This window comes from Bos taurus, chromosome 10, assembly GCF_002263795.3.
Source record: "Bos taurus isolate L1 Dominette 01449 registration number 42190680 breed Hereford chromosome 10, ARS-UCD2.0, whole genome shotgun sequence".
NCBI classification, from domain to species: domain Eukaryota; kingdom Metazoa; phylum Chordata; class Mammalia; order Artiodactyla; family Bovidae; genus Bos; species Bos taurus.
Window position 1 is genome coordinate 8,081,813 of NC_037337.1, and position 19,710 is coordinate 8,101,522.

Consider the following 19,710-nt stretch of genomic DNA (forward strand, 5'->3'; position numbering starts at 1 on the left):
CGAGGCCAAGGGCGGCGACGGGGAGGAGCAACCGCACGACTGAGGCCAGGGGTGGTGGCTGGGAGGACCAACCCCACGTCCAAGGAGCCGTGGCTGCATGGGCACAGGAGGGCCTAGAGGACTATCCCACATTGAAGGTCAGGAAGGGCGGCAGTGAGGAGACACCCCTCATCCAAGGTAAGGAGCAATGGCTGCAGCTTGCTGGAGCAGCCGTGAAGAGATACCCCATGCGCAAGGTAAGAGAAACCCAAGTAAGACGGTAGGTGTTGCAAGAGGGCACCAGAGGGCAAACACACTGAAACCATACTCACAGAAAACTAGTCAGTCTAATTGCACTAGGACCACAGCCTTGTCTAAGGCAATGAAACTAAGCCATGCCTGTGGGGCAACCCAAGACGGGCGGGTCATGGTGGAGAGATTTGACAGAATGTGGCCCACTGGAGAAGGGAATGGCAAACCACTTCAGTATTCTTGCCTTGAGAACCCCATGAACAGTATGAAAAGGCAAAATGATAGAATACTGAAAGAGGAACTCCCCAGGTCAGTAGGTGCCCAATATGCTACTGGAGATCAGTGGAGAAATAACTCCAGAAAGAATGAAGGGATGGAGCCAAAGCAAAAACAATACCCAGCTGTGGACGTGACTGGTGGATGTGACTAGAAGCAAGGTCCGATGCTGTAAAGAGCAATATTGCATAGGAACCTGGAATGTCAGGTCCATGAATCAAGGCAAATTGGAAGTGGTCAAACAAGAGATGGCAAGAGTGAATGTCGACATTCTAGGAATCAGCAAACTAAAATGGACTGGAATGGGTGAATTTAACTCAGATGACCATTATATCTACTACTGCGGCAGGAATCCCTCAGAAGAAATAGAGTGGACATCATGGTCAACAAAAGAGTCCGAAATGCAGTACTTGGATGCAATCTCAAAAACGACAGAATGATCTCTGTTCGTTTCCAAGGCAAACCATTCAATATCACAGTAATCCAAGTCTATGCCCCAACCAGTAACACTGAAGAAGCTGAAGTTTAACGGTTCAATGAAGACCTACAAGACCTTTTAGAACTAACACCCAAAAAAGATGTCCCTTTCATTATAGGGGACTGGAATGCAAAAGTAGGAAGTCAAGAAACACCTGGAGTAACAGGCAAATTTGGCCTTGGAGTACGGAATGAAGCAGGGCAAAGACTGATAGAGTTTTGCCAAGAAAATGCACTGGTCATAACAAACACCCTTTTCCAACAACACAAGAGAAGACTCTACACATGGACATCACCAGATGGTCAACACCAAAATCAGACTGATTATATTCTTTGCAGCCAAAGATGGAGAAGCTCTATACAGTCAGCAAAAACAGGACCAGGAGCTGACTGTGGCTCAGACCATGAACTCCTTATTGCCAAATTCAGACTGAAATTGAAAGAAAGTAGGGAAAACCACTAGACCATTCAGGTATGACCTAAATCAAATCCTTTATGATTATACAGTGGAAGTGAGAAATAGATTTAAGGGTCTAGATCTGATAGATAGAGTGCCTGATGAACTATGGAATGAGGTTCGTGACATTGTACAGGAGACAGGGATCAAGACCATTCCCATAGAAAAGAAATGCAAAAAAGCAAAATGGCTGTCTGGGGAGGCCTTACAAATAGCTGTGAAAAGAAGAGAAGCGAAAAGCAAAGGAGAAAAGGAAAGATATAAACATCTGAATGCAGAGTTCCAAAGAAGACCAAGAAGAGATAAGAAAGCCTTCTTCAGCGATCAATGCAAAGAAATCGAGGAAAACAACAGAATGGGAAAGACTAGGGATCTCTTAAAGAAAATCAGAGATACCAAAGGAACATTTCATGCAAAGATGAGCTCGATAAAGGACAGAAATGGTATGGACCTAACAGAAGCAGAAGATACCAAGAAGAGATGGCAAGAATACACAGAAGAACTATACAAAAAAGATCTTCACGACCCAGATAATCACAATGGTGTGATCACTGACCTAGAGCCAGACATCCTGGAATGTGAAGTCAAGTGGGCCTTAGAAAGCATCACTATGAACAAAGCTAGTGGAGGTGATGGAATTCCAGTTGAGCTATTCCAAATCCTGAAAGATGATGCTGTGAAAGTGCTGCACTCAATATGCCAGCAAATTTGGAAAACTCAGCAGTAGCCACAGGACTGGAAAAGGTCAGTTTTCATTCCAATCCCAAAGAAAGGCAATGCCAAAGAATGCTCAAACTACTGCACAATTGCACTCATCTCACACGCTAGTAAAGTAATGCTCAAAATTCTCCAAGCCAGGCTTCAGCAATATGTGAACCGTGAACTTCCTGATGTTCAAGCTGGTTTTAGAAAAGGCAGAGGAACCAGAGATCAAATTGCCAATATCCGCTGGATCATAGAAAAAGCAAGGGAGTTCCAGAAAAACATCTATTTCTGCTTTATTGACTATGCCAAAGCCTTTGACTGTGTGGATCACAATGAACTGTGGAAAATTCTGAAAGAGATGGGAATACCAGACCACCTGATCTGCCTCTTGAGAAATTTGTATGCAGGTCAGGAAGCAACAATTAGAACTGGACATGGAACAACAGACTGGTTCCAAATAGGAAAAGGAGTTCGTCAAGGCTGTATATTGTCACCCTGCTTATTTAACTTATATGCAGAGTACATCATGAGAAATGCTGGACTGGAAGAAACACAAGCTGGAATCAAGATTGCCGGGAGAAATATCAATCACCTCAGATATGCAGATGACACCACCCTCATGGCAGAAAGTGAAGAGGAACTCAAAAGCCTCTTGATAAAAGTGAAAGTGGAGAGTGAAAAAGTTGGCTTAAAGCTCAACATTCAGAAAACGAAGATCATGGCATCTGGTCCTATCACTTCATGGGAAATAGATGGGGAAACAGTGGAAACAGTGTCAGACTTTATTTTTCTGGGCTCCAAAATCACTGCAGATGGTGACTGCAGCCATGAAATTAAAAGACGCTTACTCCTTGGAGGGAAAGTTGTGACCAACCTAGATAGCATATTCAAAAGCAGAGACATTACTTTGCCAACAAAGGTTCGTCTAGTCAAGGCTGTGGTTTTTCCTGTGGTCATGTATGAATGTGACAGTTGGACTGTGAAGAAGGCTGAGCGCCGAAGAACTGATGCTTTTGAACTGTGGTGTTGGAGAAGACTCTTGAGAGTCCCTTGGACTGCAAGGAGACCCAACCAGTCCATTCTGAAGGAGATCAGCCCTGGGATTTCTTTGGAAGGAATGATGCTAAAGCTGAAACTCCAGTACTTTGGCCACCTCATGCAAAGAGTTGACTCATTGGAAAAGACTCTGATGCTGGGAGGGATTGGAGGCAGGAGGAGAAGGGGACGACAGAGGATGAGATGGCTGGATGGCATTGCTGAGTCGATGGACGTGAGTCTGAGTGAACTCCGGGAGTTGGTGATGGACAGGGAGGCCTGGCGTGCTGTGATTCATGGGGTTGCAAAGAGTTGGACACGACTGAGCGGCTAATCTCATCTGATCTGATATATAAAATTGATATTCCGAATCCTCCCAATATATCTTTTCACAATTTGAGTTCTTTTTCAAAGGTCACTTGTGTTGTGTCTGTGTATTTCAAAACAATAGGTTGTAAATTCAGGCATTTAGTGTTAATTCTTATTTTTCTTCCCACCATACTGATATATTTGCTGTGGTGGTGGTTTGCTTTTTGTGTAAGACTGACTAGTTGTTTTGATATCCTATAGCTGCAATCTAAGTGATTAAGTGTTTTTCTGAGCTCTCCTTGAAGCTTTCAACAGCATGAGATTTTTGTGCCCTTACAGTTATGAGACAGAAATGAAGACCATTTGCTGTTGTTCATTTGCCGAGTCGTGTCTGACTCTTCATGACTCCCTGGACTACAGCACCCCAGGTTTCCCTGTTCCTCACTATCTCCCAGAGCTTGTTCAAACTCATGTCCATCGAGTCAGTGATGCCATCCAACCATCTCATCCTCTGTTGTCCCCTTCTCCTCCTGCTGTCAATCTTTCCCAGCATCAGGATCTTTTCCAGTGAGTCAGTTCTTCACATCAGGTGGCCTAAGTATTGCAGCTTTAGCTTCAGCATCAGTCCTTCCAATAAGTATTCAGGATTGATTTCCTTTAAGATTAACTGGTTTGATCTCCTTGCTGTCCAAGGGATTCTCAAGAGTCTTATCCAGCACGACAGTTTAAAGACCTTTTATGAAATGGAAAAATGTGAAGTTAGGAAAACTGAGCCCACTGGGCTGCCCAGCAGTCCACGTCCCACAGATGAATGACTTTGTTAACCTTTTCAAAGAAGAGTCAATTTTTGATTCATGAACATTTTAAAAATAAACATTAAATGAAACTAGTCTTTTTTTTTGCCAATACGGTTTGGGAACAAAGATTAAAATAAACAAATAGGAAAAGGAAAGCCTTTAGTTACTCTTTGTAACATTTAAAGCTTAAAGTGGCTTAGTGGGAGCTAAAAGTAATTAGAAATCAAAATTATATTTGCTTCATTAATATTAAAATAAATCCAAGGGAAAACAAAGAGGCTCTTTTGTCATTAAGTTTAATTTGATGTAACGGTCTTAGTTCTTACTGTTTGCAGCTGTGGGGGTTTTCTTCAAAAGAATGTCTGAGCATGTATTTTGTAAAATATCAACAATTTGCTGAGTTATCTATAGAAGGTAGATGATTCAAAGGGGAAGAAAGGAAGAGAAGGAAGGAAGGAAGGAAGGAAGAACAGGCAGGTGAGGTGAGGTCTTAATAGCAGCTCAAGACCTGCATGGTGGGTGGGATGACTGAGAAGCCAGGGAGGAGCCAGATGTCCGCAGGGGCCCCCAGGGCAAGGTTCCTCTCTCCTGTCCTCCGCTGTGTTGCTGGGTAGCATTCTCAACTCCCTCAGGGACAATGCTGTTGTGGAGCTGTGTTTCCTCTGGCAAGAGCAGGGAGCAGGGAGAATCCTAGAGTGTGAGACAACCTGTTCTAGAAGAACTGGGGCAAGTGGGGTGGCCACTGAACAGTTGGAAGGCACTCCATGAGAACTGAGACGATTGAGTCTGGGCCACACAAGTCTGAGCCTTGGCATATAATGCCTCCCCGGCTCAGCACGCCCTGTGACCTGCTGCTGTGTGCAGGAAGGAGCCCTCAGGTAGAACCACCCTCTGCTGACAGTTTGGTCCATGTCAGGCCCTGTATTAAGTCAGAGGTGTTCGTGCATTTTCTCATGTAAGATTCACAACAACCTTCAGGAGAAGAAATGAGTCCCTCCATTTTTTAATAATACAACATCAATTTATTTATCTCATTCTCTGATGGCTGTACCTCTCTTTTCATTGTGCAAAAATACATATGAAGTTTTTCACTTTTAATCATTTTTAAGTATACAGTTTAATAAATCACATACATTCACATTGTTATGCCACCACCATCCTCCCAAATTGAACTGGTACCCATGAGAGAAAATCTTCCCCTCCCTCTCCCCCCAGCCCCTGGCAGCCACTGTTCAACTTTCTATCTCTATCATCTCCATATTCTAGGACTCTTATATAAGTGGAATGATACAATGCTTGTCTTTTTGTGTCTGACTTATTTCACTTAGCATCATGTTTTCAAGTTTCACCCATATTGTGGTATTCTTATTTTATTTTTAATTTTATTATTTTTTATTGCAATATCATTGATATAACATTGTATAAATCTAAAGTGTACAATGTGATAAACAGTACCCCCATTTTATAGACTGGATATCTGATATTTACATTGAATAACTTGCCCAGGGCCATAAGGGGAATAAGTGCAGAGTTCAGTTCAGTTCAGTCGCTTAGTCATGTCCAACTCTTTGCGACCCCATGGACTGCAGCATGCAGGCTTCCCTGTCCATCACCAACTCCCCAAGCCTAATCAAACTCATGTCCATTGAGTCAGTGATGCTATCCAACCATCTCATCCTCTGTTGTCCCCTTTTCCTCCAGCCTTCAATCTTTCCCAGCTTCAGGATCTTTTCCAATGAGTCAGCTCTTTGCATCAAGTTATTGGAGTTTCAGCTTCAGCATCAGTCCTTCCAATGAATATTCAGGACTGATTTCCTTTAGGATGGACTGGTTGGATCTCCTTGCAGTCCAAGGGACTCTCAAGAGTCTTCAATACCACAGTTCAAAAGCATCAATTCTTCAGTCCTCAGCTTTCTTTATAGCCCAACTCTCACATCCATACATGACTACTGGAAAAGCCATAGCTTTGACTAGACAGACTAGACATTACATTGGCAAAGTAATGTCTCTGCTTTTTAGTATGCTGTCTAGGTTGGTCATAACTTTTCTTCCAAGGAGCAAGCATCTTTTAATTTCATGGCTGCAGAGGAAGAATTCAAATCTGATGTCGCATGCTGGGATTCCTGCTCTTAACCATCCTTGACACAAGTGTTCTTCCAAATGCAGACCATAGACTGCTACATCAGAGTCACCTTGCACACCTCAGAAGTGCAGCTTTCTGGGCGCCCCCCGGTCCTGTGCTGTGCTTAGTCGCTCAGTTGTGTCTCTTTGTAGCCCACCAGGCTCTTCTGTAAGTGGGATTCTCCAGGCAAGAATCCTGAAGCGGGTGCCATGCCCTCCTTCAGCAACCCAGTCCTACTAAATGATAATCTTTGTATTTTTAACTAGCTCCTGAGTTGCTTCTTATGTAAACCTAAAATTTGAGAATCCCTTCATTCCTTTTTATTGAAAACACAGCCTAGAAATGATGGTGGTGGAGAGAAAGAAGGCATAATAATGAACTCAACGCTAGGTGATTTCACTAGAAAGAACAAATGAGTGAGCAAGACTGCTAGAGCTCTGAAGCCTATATTTTCTGTGGGGTCTCCTGGAACGATTTCCAGTGTCCACTCCTATCTCCTTTGTGGCCTTATGACTTCTCCTTTCATGAAGCAAAAAGATAAATCTCTTGTACTTATGCTATATTTTTCATTCCCATTTTTATGGATCATGTCAACATGTATTATGTATGAAAAACCAGCCAGCTTATCATCAGTGCAGTGAAAATGTAGCATCCTGGTGAATGGCATAAGAAAGGAAAGATACTGATGACGAGCTGAGAGGCTGGCAAACCAATGCACAGTGTAGCCAGAAGAGACATCATGTTTAGTGTGGGCCTGAAAGCTCACCTTCAGAAAGACTTTCACCTTGAAATCTGGTGATGTGTGCAACAGATGTTTTAATTTACCTGATAATTTGCATAATCAATTTAACATGTGGCTTATCAAACCTGCCAAAGAGCAGGTGACAATATGGAATTAATATGATTACTAATTTGACACATCATTGAGATTAATTTGACCTTTCTTGCTCTCAGAATACCCAGAGGTCTTTACAGACAGGGATAATGTGCTGTGAGCTGCCATGTGTAGTAACCTGAAATCCACTATCCAGCCTCAGAAATAAAGCAACCACTTGGCTCAGTCTGGCCTCATGCTTCAGCTCCTTTTTTTCAGAGTCTCTTCTAAGTTGAAAAGAAGGTAATGAGTGAGTGTTTTAGGAGGCATCTGACTGTGAGTGCTCATGACTTTATGAAAAGAAATTGATTTATCTTCCCTCTAATACCATAAATGGTACTACCATCTCCCTGGTCTGTGGATTTATCCTTGGTCCCAGACTTAAAGAAATGTCATCTTTGAGAATCCATGCTGAGGATACATTTAAGTCTTTAAGTCTAGAGAATCAAAATGATTCATTGGTTTGGTTGCAATAGTAAATTATTGGAAACAATAGAAAAGTTTATCAATAGAGTATTGGTTAAATAAAATATGCCAATAGAATGTATACAACCATTCAAGTGATGTGGGAAAAGTATATTTAATAACACAAAAACATGTTAGTGATGTAAGATGTGAATGGATCATTTTGTCATTTTATTTTTGTAAGGACAATTTTATATATATATATCTGAAAATATAAATACCAATATGTTAATCCTGGTTATATCTGTCCATGGTTATATCAATACATGGCAGGATACAGTGTTAATATCTTAGGCTGTCTTCTTTTTTGTATTTCATCCTTTTTTCTATATTCTGTTCTGTGACAGTGATTTCCACCATTCTGTCTTCCAGGTCACTTATCTGTTCTTCTGCCTCAGTTACTCTGCTATTGATTCCTTCTAGTGTACGGTTCATCTGTGCTTATTTGTTCTTTAGGTCTTCTAGGTCTTCGGTAAACATTTCTTGCAACTTCATCCTGGATCATCGTCACTATCATTATTCTGAATTCTGGAAGGTTGCCTATCTCCACTTCATTTAGTTGCTTTTCTGGGATTTTGTCTTGTCCCTTCCTCTGGGACATAATCTTTCATTAGGGGACATAGGCTTTTCATTTTGATTAACTTTCTGTGATGTGATTTTCGTTCTGGTGGCTGCAGGATTGTAGTTCTTCTTGCTTCTTCTGTCTGCCCTCTGGTGGAGGAGGCTAAGAGACTTGTATAAGCTTCCTGTTGGGAGGGACTGATGCTGGGTAGAACTGGGTCTTGCTCTGGTGGGCAGAGCCATGCTCCAGTAAAACTTTAATCTGATTGTCCACTAATGGATGAGGCTGTGCTCCCTCTCTGTTAGTTTTTTGGACTGAAGAGACCCAGCCCTGGAGTTTTCAGGCTCCATGGTAGGACTAATGGTGACCTCCAAGAGGGCTCACACCAAGGGGCACCTCCCGGGACTGCTGCTGCCAGTGCCCCCAGCCCCGCGGCTAGCCACTGCAGACCTCCCCCTCCACAGGAGAACCTCCAACACGAGCAGGTAGGTCTGTTTCGGTCTCCTGTGAGGTCACTGCTTCTTTCCTCTGGGTCCTGGTGCATGCAAGATTTTGTATGTGCCCTCTAAGAGTGCAGCCTCTATTTCCCCCAGGCCGGTGGAAGTCCTGTAATCAAAGCTTACTGGCCTTCAAGGTCAGATTCCCTGGAGATTCCTAGTCACTTTGTTGGATCTCTAGGCTGGGAAGCCTGATATGGGGCTCAGAACCTTCACAACAGTGGGAGAACGTCTTTGATATCATTGGTCTCCACTTTGTGGGTTGCCCATCCAGCATGTATGGGATTTGATTTTACCGTGATTGGGCTCCTCCTACTGTCTCATTGCAGTTTCTCCTTTGTCTTTGGATGTGGGGTCTCTTTTTGGTGGGCTCCAGTATCCTTCCTCCTGTCAATGACTGGTCAACAGCTAGTTGGGAGTTTGGTGCTCTCATAGGAGATGAGTACATTCCTTCTACTCCATCATCTTGAACCTGTTTCAAAATAGAATTGTATTTTCTTTGTATTATTGGTTTGTCAGATATCTTAGTTAATAACACTTATCACATTCTGTGGCTTATCTTTGCATTTTCTTCATGGTATCTTTTGATGAGAAGAAATGTTTAATTTTAATGAAGTTCAACTTTATCAGTTTTTCTTTTATGGTTAGTTCTCTCTGTAACCTAAGAATTATTTGTCTATCTCAAGGTTTCATGTTTTCTTCTATATGCTTTAGAGTTTTAACTTTCATGTCTATGTCTGGGATCCATCTCAAATGAATTTTTGTGTATGTATGGTATGAGGTAGGAATCAAATTAGGTCTTTTTAAAATCCAGTTGTTTCAGCAACTCACATCTTCAAACTGATAGAATGTGCCTTTATCCCTTTCTTTGTTCATCATACAAAAAGCATTCTAATTCAAGCCTGAAATCTTGTGATATTTCTTCTTTACATACAAAGAAACTGTATGTGGGGTATATAGGAACAGTTTCTTTTTCTCCTACATCCTGCTGCCATGCAACTAATAACTTTAAGTGCAAAATATTATGTCCCCCAGACAATTTCAAATTATTTGCTTCTTTAGGATCATCTATTTCAGGTTTAGGGAGAAAAAAAGATTTTTTAAGGAAAAAAACTTTTAAGCTTTTCTTTGACTCTGCATTACTGATTAAGATACAAGGAAAATCAACTGTTGAGTTTGGTGCTGCAAATTTGTATCTATCATATAAAGGGTGCATGTATGTAGGCTCAGTTGCTTCAGTCACGTCCAACTCTTTGTGACCCTATGGACCATAGCCTGCCAGGCTCCTCTGTCCGTGGGATTCTCCAGTGAGTTGCCATGCCCTCCTCCAGGGTATCTTCCTGGCCCAGGGATGGAACCTGTGTCTCTTAGTCTTATTGGGAGGTGGGCTCTTTACCACTAGTGTTACCTGGGAAACCCATACAAAGGGTGAAGTACTATGAAACAACATTGGGGCTTAACTCATTTTTTTAATGTCTTCAAATTTGGTATATGTCTGACTCATAAAAATCAAGGTTATCTAAAAGCAAAAGAATAAGAATTCCAAAAAGAAAAAAGGGAGAAAGTGTCAAATAATGCAGAGATGTCAAAGATCAGTGGAAGTGACCCTTAGATATAAAAATTAGGAGTGACCTAAATAAGAGGATTGAAGGTGGGAGAAGGGGACGACAGAGGATGAGATGGCTGGATGGCATCACCGACTCAATGGACGTGAGTTTGAGCAAGCTCTGGGAGATGGTAAAGGACCGGGAAGCCTGGTGTGCTGCAATCCATGGGGTCACAAAGGGTCATACACGACTCAGCGACTGAACAACAACAAAATGAGAGGAGGTTCTGCAGGATGCTGGAGGTGCAAGCAAGAGGAGCAAGGGAAGCTGAGGGACAAACAAGACTTCACAGGAATGAATAGAATTAAGAGACTATCTTTTTTAAGAGACAGAAGAGAAGAGCCAATAAATTGTGGAGACAAAATTTCTTTGGGTCTTGCCTGGCAAATATCAAATATATTCTGATGCTAGAAAGTCCATATAGGAATGCTTACTTTCTAAAAAGAAATTCTATTTTATTATAAATGTGCAATATTTTAAGAACATTTTTGGATTTACAGAAAAACTGAGCAGGTAATACAGAGTTCCCATATACCCCACATATAGTTTCTTTTATTTACATTACACTGGTATGATACCTTTGTTAAAATCAATGAGCCAATTTTGATACATTGTTATTAACTGAAATCCATCGTTTTTTTCAGATTTCCTTGGTTTTTTGCCTAATAACTTTTTTCTGTTCCTGGATCCCACCTAAGATACCATATTACACTTAACTGTCTTTTCTCCTTAGGCTCCTCTTGGCTGTGACAGTTTCTCAGACTTTCCTTATTTATAATGACTTTGACAGTTGTGAAGAATGCTGATCAGGTATATCAAAGGATGCTCTTCTATTGAAATTTGTCTGATATTTTACTCATGATTAGACTTGGTTATGGGTTTATGAGAGGAAGGTCACAGAGGTAAAGTGCCATTTTCATCACATCATATCAAGGGTATGTATTAGCAATGTGATTTATGAAATGACTCTTGATATTGACCTTGAACTGGCTGAGATGGTGTTTATCGGGTGTCTATGCTTTAAAGTTACTTTCCATTCATCTTCTTCCTACACTGTGCTCTTTGGAAGGAAGTTACTGTGAACAGCCCACACCTGTGGAGTAGGGAGCTATGTTTCCTCTCCTGGATACTAAGATAAACTATCTGGAATTCTTCTGCATGGAAGATTTTTCTCTTCTTCCCATTTACTAATGTATTCAATCATTTATTTATATCATTGTGGACTCAAGGAACTTTATACACTGGGTTATAATCCAATAATACCTTGTTTTGCCACTGAGATTGTTCTAGTTCTGGCTACTGAAAGCTCTTCCAGTTAACTCTGCAGGTTTACTTTCTAACCTAAAGCTGTTTAGTATTCAGCTCCGTTTTTATACCATGAGATTTAAAAGCAGGAACGAGACCTAAAATGTAAGTATTATATATTGGCTAAAACCAATTTCTTCAATATTAGATGCTCTCCTAGGGCTTCCCTGGTGGCTCAAACAATAAAGAATCTGCCTGTAGTGCAGGAGACCCGAGTTCAATACTGGGTGGGGAAGATCCCCTGGAGAAGATAATGGCTACCCACTCCAGTATTCTTGCCTGGAAAATTCCATGGACAGAGGAGCCTGGCAAGCTACACTCTATGGGGTCACAAAGAGTTGGACACGACGAGTGACTAACACTTCCCTTTAAATGCCTTAGAGCAATCTTGTTCTGTTTGCACATTTGTAATGATTAAAAATGGAGAAGGTCAGCATTTTAAAGGGAGCAGTGTTTATTGATCTTTCACACGTCATTCCCTCAGCCAGCTGGTTGCAGGGCTGAGGCACAGGGTTCAGTTTCTCCAGGGCTGATTAACATCTACTGTCCAGCCACTAACTGTACCCCACAAACTAAACTTGGCACCAGCCAGCTTGTTTATACAGATGTTGATGTAGCTGTCTGGGCCCAAAGGCGTGCCTTGAAGATGGTGATTCAGCTCAAGGGCTCCACAGACAAAGGCTGTGTCATCTGGGGCATCTAGGGATCCTAAGTTAAAACATCAAAGAATGTGCATTATATATGGAAAGGGCCTTGCTGTAAACTGAATGTTAGGGTCCCCACAAAATCAGTATGTTGAAACCTAATCCTCAGTGTGATGGTATTTGGAGGTGGGGCCTTTGGGAGGTGATTAGGTCATAGGAGTGAAACCCTTATAAGTGGGATTAGTGCCTTTACAAAAGAGACAGCAGAGAGCTCCCTTGCCTCTTCTGCTATGTGAGGACAGAGGAAGAAGACAGCTGTCTACAAACCAGAAAGTGGGTCCTCACCAGACACGGAGTCTTGCCAACACCTTCATCTTGGACTTCCAAACTATGAGGAGTAAACCTGTTGTTTACAAGCTTCCTGATCTATGGTATTCTACTATAGCAGTCAGAACAAACTAAGACAGGCCAGTATTGGTTATGTTTCCTTTATAATACATCACTCCCAAACTTAGTGACTTAACAGTTCTTTATGATCTCTCATGGGTTGGGTATTTGGGAAACACTCAGTGAGGATGGTTCTAGCTTAGAGTGTCTCATGATTTGCAGTCAGATGGTGGTTGAGAACTGGAGTTCTTCAGCCACATGTCTGGGACCTGGGCTGGGATGATCAAAACATCTGGGGACTGAAACTGCTGGGGCTCCCAGCTCTCTCCCACTCTGTGTGGTCTTTCCACATAACCCTCCAGCATGGCAGCTTCATGGGAGCTGGACTTCTTACACGGTAGCTCAGGCCACCAGAGGCACGAGTCCCAAGAGAGGGGGAAGACACCATGCTGAAGGTATGTTGCTTTTTTCTAACTTAGCCTCAGATTACAGGATCATGTTGTCAATTAGAAGCTTGTCATTAATATCATGCAGTATTCTAGGGGAAAGGACTTGGGCTCCCTCTTTTTGGGGGAAGAGTGTCAAAGAATTGCAGATGAGTTTTAAAGCCATCGCAGGTCCTCAGAGACCTGATAGCCCCTGAAGGCTGGATGGCTTCCACTAACCACTCTTGTTCCTCCTCACCCTCCTTCTCAGTCCTGTGGCCCAGGAAGCGGGTGACAGCTCCTCTCTGCTATAAGTCCTGGGACTCTGCACCCTCATGATTTCCCTGCACACTGCCCACACTTTTTACCATCCTTGTATTATATATTCCATCAGCTACCCCCTTGAGAGCGCCATCTGTTTCCTGCTCTGACATTGGCTATTATACCCATCTCCTTCTCAGAGATCAGGTGATGGCTTGCCCAAGCTCCCGGTCAGTGATCTGGGGCTTGGGACACCTAATCCAGAGCCCTTTTGTTTTCACCCTATAGCTGGTGTACATGGAAACCAGAATAAAACTCTGGAAATTCTTGATTGCTCCTACAGGGTGCTGCTTCAAAGAGCTGCTTCACAGGGCTAAGTCTGAGGCCAAAGGAAGTCACTGAGAGCACTGGTGTCTTTATTTAAAACTTTGCTATTTTGTTCATCCTGGATTTTTTGCACTAATTTGCCTTTGAGTTATATTGCATTATACTGTTCAGCACGATAAGTCTTTGCCCTAATTGCCCTGCCCGAGTCCTGGCCGCGTCTCCCCATTCTCTCCAACTCTTCTCACTGCCACCCCATGCAGCTGGCCGTGGTCTTCAGAGTTGACTCCAGAACCACTTCAGCTCCTCCTTCCGGTTTCTCCAGGTTTCACATTTGATTCTCATTACCTGGCTGATGGCACATCTTTGGATGTTGTCAGCTAATATTTGAGTGGTGACAGGTCTTTAATTTGTAACTAGGTGGAAAAAAGCAGAAGGCCCTTTTACAATTTGTTTTCAGGTACCAGGCAGGAGTGCTAGGAGTGTCGTGTGTGTGTGTGTGTGTGTGTGTGTGTGTACTAGATGCAGAGGGTAGTGATGAACGAGATGCAGGGGCAGACTTCTACGGGTCTACCTTTAGGGTTGAATACAGACATGTTAAAAGTCATGACAAAATATGGTAAAGGCTTTCAGGCATATATCTAAAACGCTATGAGTCTAGAGCAGCCAAGTCTGTTGCTCAGAGTGTGTGGAAGGAAGGACACAGGGGAAGGAGGAAAAGAAGAGAGAAGGGGAGGGAGGAGGGGAGATGAAAGAGTTGGCAGAAGAGAGGAGCAGGCTGGCCACTGGCAGGGGTCCCGCTGATGAAAGTCAGCTAAGAAGGCACCGCAGACAGCTCACTGCCGCTGTGCTTGCTTGCATTTTTCTGCGTTGCTTTCCTTATTTAGAACCTCTGGTGTCGCTCCACATAACTGGCAGACTTGTCTCCTTTAGATCTATTCTAAGGCACTAAGCAATGAGCCTCTGTACACTTGATTTGTCTGCCGTCAGAGAAGAAGCTGATGTTATGTGCCCATGCACGTCACCACGACCTAATGACAAGCACACCAGTTCTGGACCCGGCTGTACTTTTCCCTTTGATGTAGGCAGTGAGGGATTACTGAATGGCATCTCATTATGATCTATGGGCAAGATGTTAGTCACGGCATATTTTAGAGTAAGCCTGAAGGGAGTTGAGATAACAGTGTCACACCAAAGTCAAGGAAGCTATTGCACAAACATAAACCACCCCCATCTCCTTTGTAGTTATCGATCTGCTGGTGTCTCGCTTTGGCCGGTGCCATCTCTCTTTTGCTGTTAGTAATTTTAAAACCTAAAATATAATTTGGGGGATGAATGTCCAGGGTTGTTGTCTTTGAAGCAGGATCGATTACCTGGCTGGATAGAGATCTTCTTAGCCTAGACTTTGTTTCTGACTCATTGTGATAATCTGGGCAGATCATTTAATCTCTCTTCTTTCCTCACATCATCACTGTTTGTTTGGAGCCGTGTTGCCAAATCATTGCTTTCTTATTCCCACTATCCCCAAGGCTTAAAAGATGATGTCATTCGGTAATCTCTGATATGGAATCAAAGTATCATTCTGTTTGGGTAGTTCCTAGTTATCTTATTTTCTGTTTCTGCTTTATAACTTAGCTTTCCCCTTTCCTCAATCTTATTAATTTCTATGTTCCCCACATTTCAGTTTTTCTCTCTGATACAGGTAAGCCACTATCCATTATAATGCATCATCTTTACTGGGACCCATTCCTAGCTAGTATTTAAAAAAATTTTTTTAATTGGAATATAGTTGTTTTACAATGGTTGTGTTAGTTTCCACTGTACAACAAAGTGAATCAGCTATATTTTTACATATATCCCCTTAGCTAGTCTTTTGAAATGCTGTTCTGTAATATGTTTCAGTTTAGTTCTCTTTTTCTAACTATGGCTTTTAATAACTGTTAATGTTCTAATAGGGCTTCCCTGATAGCTCAGCTGGTAAAGAATCTGCCTGCAGTGCAGGAGACCCCAGTTCCGTTCCTGGGTCGAGAAGGTCCCCTGGAGAAGGGATAGGCTACCCACTCCAGTATTCTTGGGCTTCCCTGGTGGCTCAACTCGTAAAGAATCCACCTGCAATGTGGGAGACCTGGGTTTGATATGCAGTCATTCATTCTAATGTAATAATAATATGAAAAACATATCTTACAATGTACTGTTATAAAATTGTCCTTAGAAGAAAAAACCTACTGATAAAGATATATAATATTATTGGTATAACTTTATTTATTTATTTGGCTACCTTAGGAATACCAGACCACCTGACCTGCCTCTTGAGAAATCTATATGCAGGTCAGGAAGCAACAGTTAGAAACTGGACATGGAACAACAGACTGGCATCAAAAAGGGAAAGGAGTACGTCAAGGCTGTATATTGTCACCCTGCTCATTCAACTTCTGTGCAGAGTACATCATGAGAAATGCTGGGCTGGATGAAGCACAAGCTGGAATCAAGATTGCCGGGAGAAATATCAATAACCTCAGATATGCAGATGACACCACCCTTATGGCAGGCAGAAAGTGAAGAAGAACTAAAGAGCCTCTTGATGAAAGTGAAAGAGGAGAGTGAAAAAGCTGGCTTAAAATTCAACATTCAGAAAACTAAGATCATGGCATCTGGTCCCATCACTTCATGGAAAATCAATGGGGAAACAGTGAAAACAGTGACAGACTATTTTTAGGGCTCCAAAATCACTGCAGATGGTGACTGCAGCCATAAAATTAAAAGACGCTTATTCCTTGGAAGAAAAGTTATGACCAACCTAGATAGCGTATTAAAAAGCAGAGACATTATTTTGCCAACAAAGGTCCATCTAGTCAAAGCTATGGTTTTTCCAGTAGTCATGTAAGGATGTGAGAGTTGGACTATAAAGAAAGTTGAGCACCAAAGAATTGATGCTTTTGAACTGTGGTGTTGGAGAAGACTCTTGAGAGTCCCTTGGACTGCAAGGAGATCCAACCAGTCCATCCTAAAGGAAACTAGTCCTGAATATTCATTGGAAGGACTGATGCTGAACCTGAAAGTCCAATACTTTGGCCACTTGATGTGAAGAGCTGATTCATTGGAAAAGACCCTGATGCTGGGAAAGATTGAAGGCAGGAGGGGAAGGGGATGACAGAGGATGAGATGGTTGGATGGCATCACTGACTCAATGGACATGAGTTTGAGTAGGCTCTGGGAGTTGGTGATGGACAGGGAGGCCTAGCATGCTGCAGTCCATGGAGTCGCAAAGCGTTGGACACGACTGAGCGACTGAACTGAACTGAGGCCTTAGTTGCGGCACAAGGTATCCCCGTTGCGTCATGCGGGACCTTTCATTGCAGCACACGGACGGTCTAGCTGTGGTGTGTGGACTCAGTAGTTTCAGCTAGCACGCTCCTGAGCTCTCGGACTTCAGTAGTGCTATAGTTGGTCTCAGTAGTTGGTCGCATGGGCTTAGTTGCTCCAGGGGATGTGTAATCTTAGTTCCCTGACCAGGGATTGAGCCCACATCCCCTGCATTGCTGGTGGATTCTTAACCACTGGACCACCAGGGAAATCCCTATTGGTATAATTTAATAATAGCTATCATTTCAGGCCATTCTCTCTGAAGGGTATATATTATATTAAAATTTAATTCCTATACAGGCGTACCTCGAAGATGTTGTGGGTTTGGTTCCAGACCACTGTATTAAAGTGAATATTACAGTAAATCAAGTAAATTTTTTTGGCTTCCCAGTGCATATAACATGCACTGGGACCCCATGGACTGCAGCATGCTAGGCCTCCCTGTCTATCACCAACTCCTGGAGCCTACTCAAACTCATATAAATGTTTATACTATACTGTAGTCTATTAAGTATGCAATAGTACTGTATCTTAAAAATTTAATGTGTAGATCTTAGTTTAAAAATCCTTTATTGCTAAAGAAGGCCAATCACTGCCTATGTGGGGTTTTCACAAACCTTTGCTTTGTAAAAGATGCAGTATCTGTGAAGTGCAATAAAATGAGGTATGCCTGTAATGAGCCTAGTGTAGATCACCATTTTATAGGGGAGAAAGCTTATGATGAACGAAGTCACCGAAACGGGGTTTTTGTTTTTGTTTTGTCTCTCTCTTTTGGAGACATCTATTAGTTTGTGAGTCCTATAGCTGCACACCCCCCCTCCCGCCCCATTTTCCCTGGAAACTGCCTCCCCTTCTCCATCCATACGGCTGTTGTGAGCCCAGTCATGTTTGGACCAGATCCTATCCCTTGGCCTCTGAGCCTTTTCTCACAAAGTTTGTGGGCTGGGAATTATGAGTACCCTGGTTCAGAGTATTTTACTTGTCCAATGGTAACATGTAAAGCTTAGGAACTGTTGGTGGCTGGCTTACCACAGATGTTGGGCGCAGGCAGTTTGAGACAGAGACTGGAAACAGCATTTGCCCCCCACTCCTGTTTTCTGCCCTTCCATTCTGCAAGCCAGTGTTCGCATAATAACTTCCCTTTCCCCTTCAGTTCCAGTTTGCTATCAGTCACTTGCAGCCTCCCAGAGCCCTAACCTCTATTAACAGCTGGTCATCATAACCGCAACAAAGGGAGATCAAGGATCTGAGTTGAAAATCACTGATGTATGATGGTTTCACTCAAAGGCCAATTTACATTAGTTCCCCCAAGGAACTAGTTTAGTTTCTTCCTTCCTGACTTCAAACACATCTGAAAAAGAAACCTTACCTATTAAAAATATCCATTAAAAAATAGTCAAATTCATTCAAACGGCAAATTATCTTGAAAGAAACTGAAAGCTAGTTTTCGTTGGTGGTGGTTAATCTGCCTGCAGTGTGGGAGACCTGTGCTTGATCCCTGGGTTGGGAAGATCCCCTGAGAAGGGAACGGCTACCCACTCCAGTATTCCTGGGCTTCCCTGGTGATTCTGCTGGTAAAGAATCCTCCTGCAATGCGGGAGACCTGGGTTTGATCCCTGTGTTGGAAGTTCCCCCGGAGAAGGGAATGGCTACCGACTCCAGTATTCTGGCCTGGAGAAGTCTATGGACTGTATAGTCCGTGGGGTCACAAGGAGTCAGACACGACTGAATGACTTTCACTATACTATAACTACAATGAGCTTAATCCAGTCATCTTTATTTCTTAAGGAAGTCAATCATAGGGCTTCCCTGGTGGCTCGGTGGTAAAGAATCTGCCTGCCAATGTAAAAGACATGGGTTGGATCCCTCATCCAGGAAGATCCCGGGTGCCTTGGAGCAACTAAGCCCATGCACCACACCTACTGAGCCTGTGCTTTAGAGCCTGGGAGCCACAACGACTGAAGCCCGAGTTCCCTAGAGCCCGTGCTCTGCAATAGGAGAAGCCACTGCAATGAGAAACCCGCATACCACAATGAAGAATAGCCCCTGCTCACGGCAACTAGAGAAAAGCCCGCGCAGCAACAAAGGCTCACCACAGCCAAAATAAATAAATAAAATTATTTTTAAAAAGAAGTCAATCATAGTTCCCAATCTCAATATTTCATGTCCCACTTAGGAAAGAGAAAAGGAAGATCTTTAGAGCGGATGTTCGTGATGTTGTCCAAGTGATCAACAAAAGAAAAAGGGTACTGTTACATGTGCATGCTAAGTCACTTCAGTCATGTCTGACTCTTTGCAACCCTATGAACCGTACCCTGCTAGGCTCCTCTGTCCATGAGATTCTCCAGGCAAAAAATACTGGAATGGGTTGCCATTCCCTTCTCCAGGGTATCTTCCTGACCCAGGGATCGAACCTGCATCTCCTGCATTGCAGGTGGATTCTTTACTGCTGAGCCACTGGGGAAGCACACTATTATGTATAGGGAATACTTAAGGGCGTCTTGGACCAATCCCAGAGCAGAGAGACTTGGGGTTACGTTGTTCCCTTTGCTACTTCTGACACCACAGGGCATAAGCCTTGGCAGTG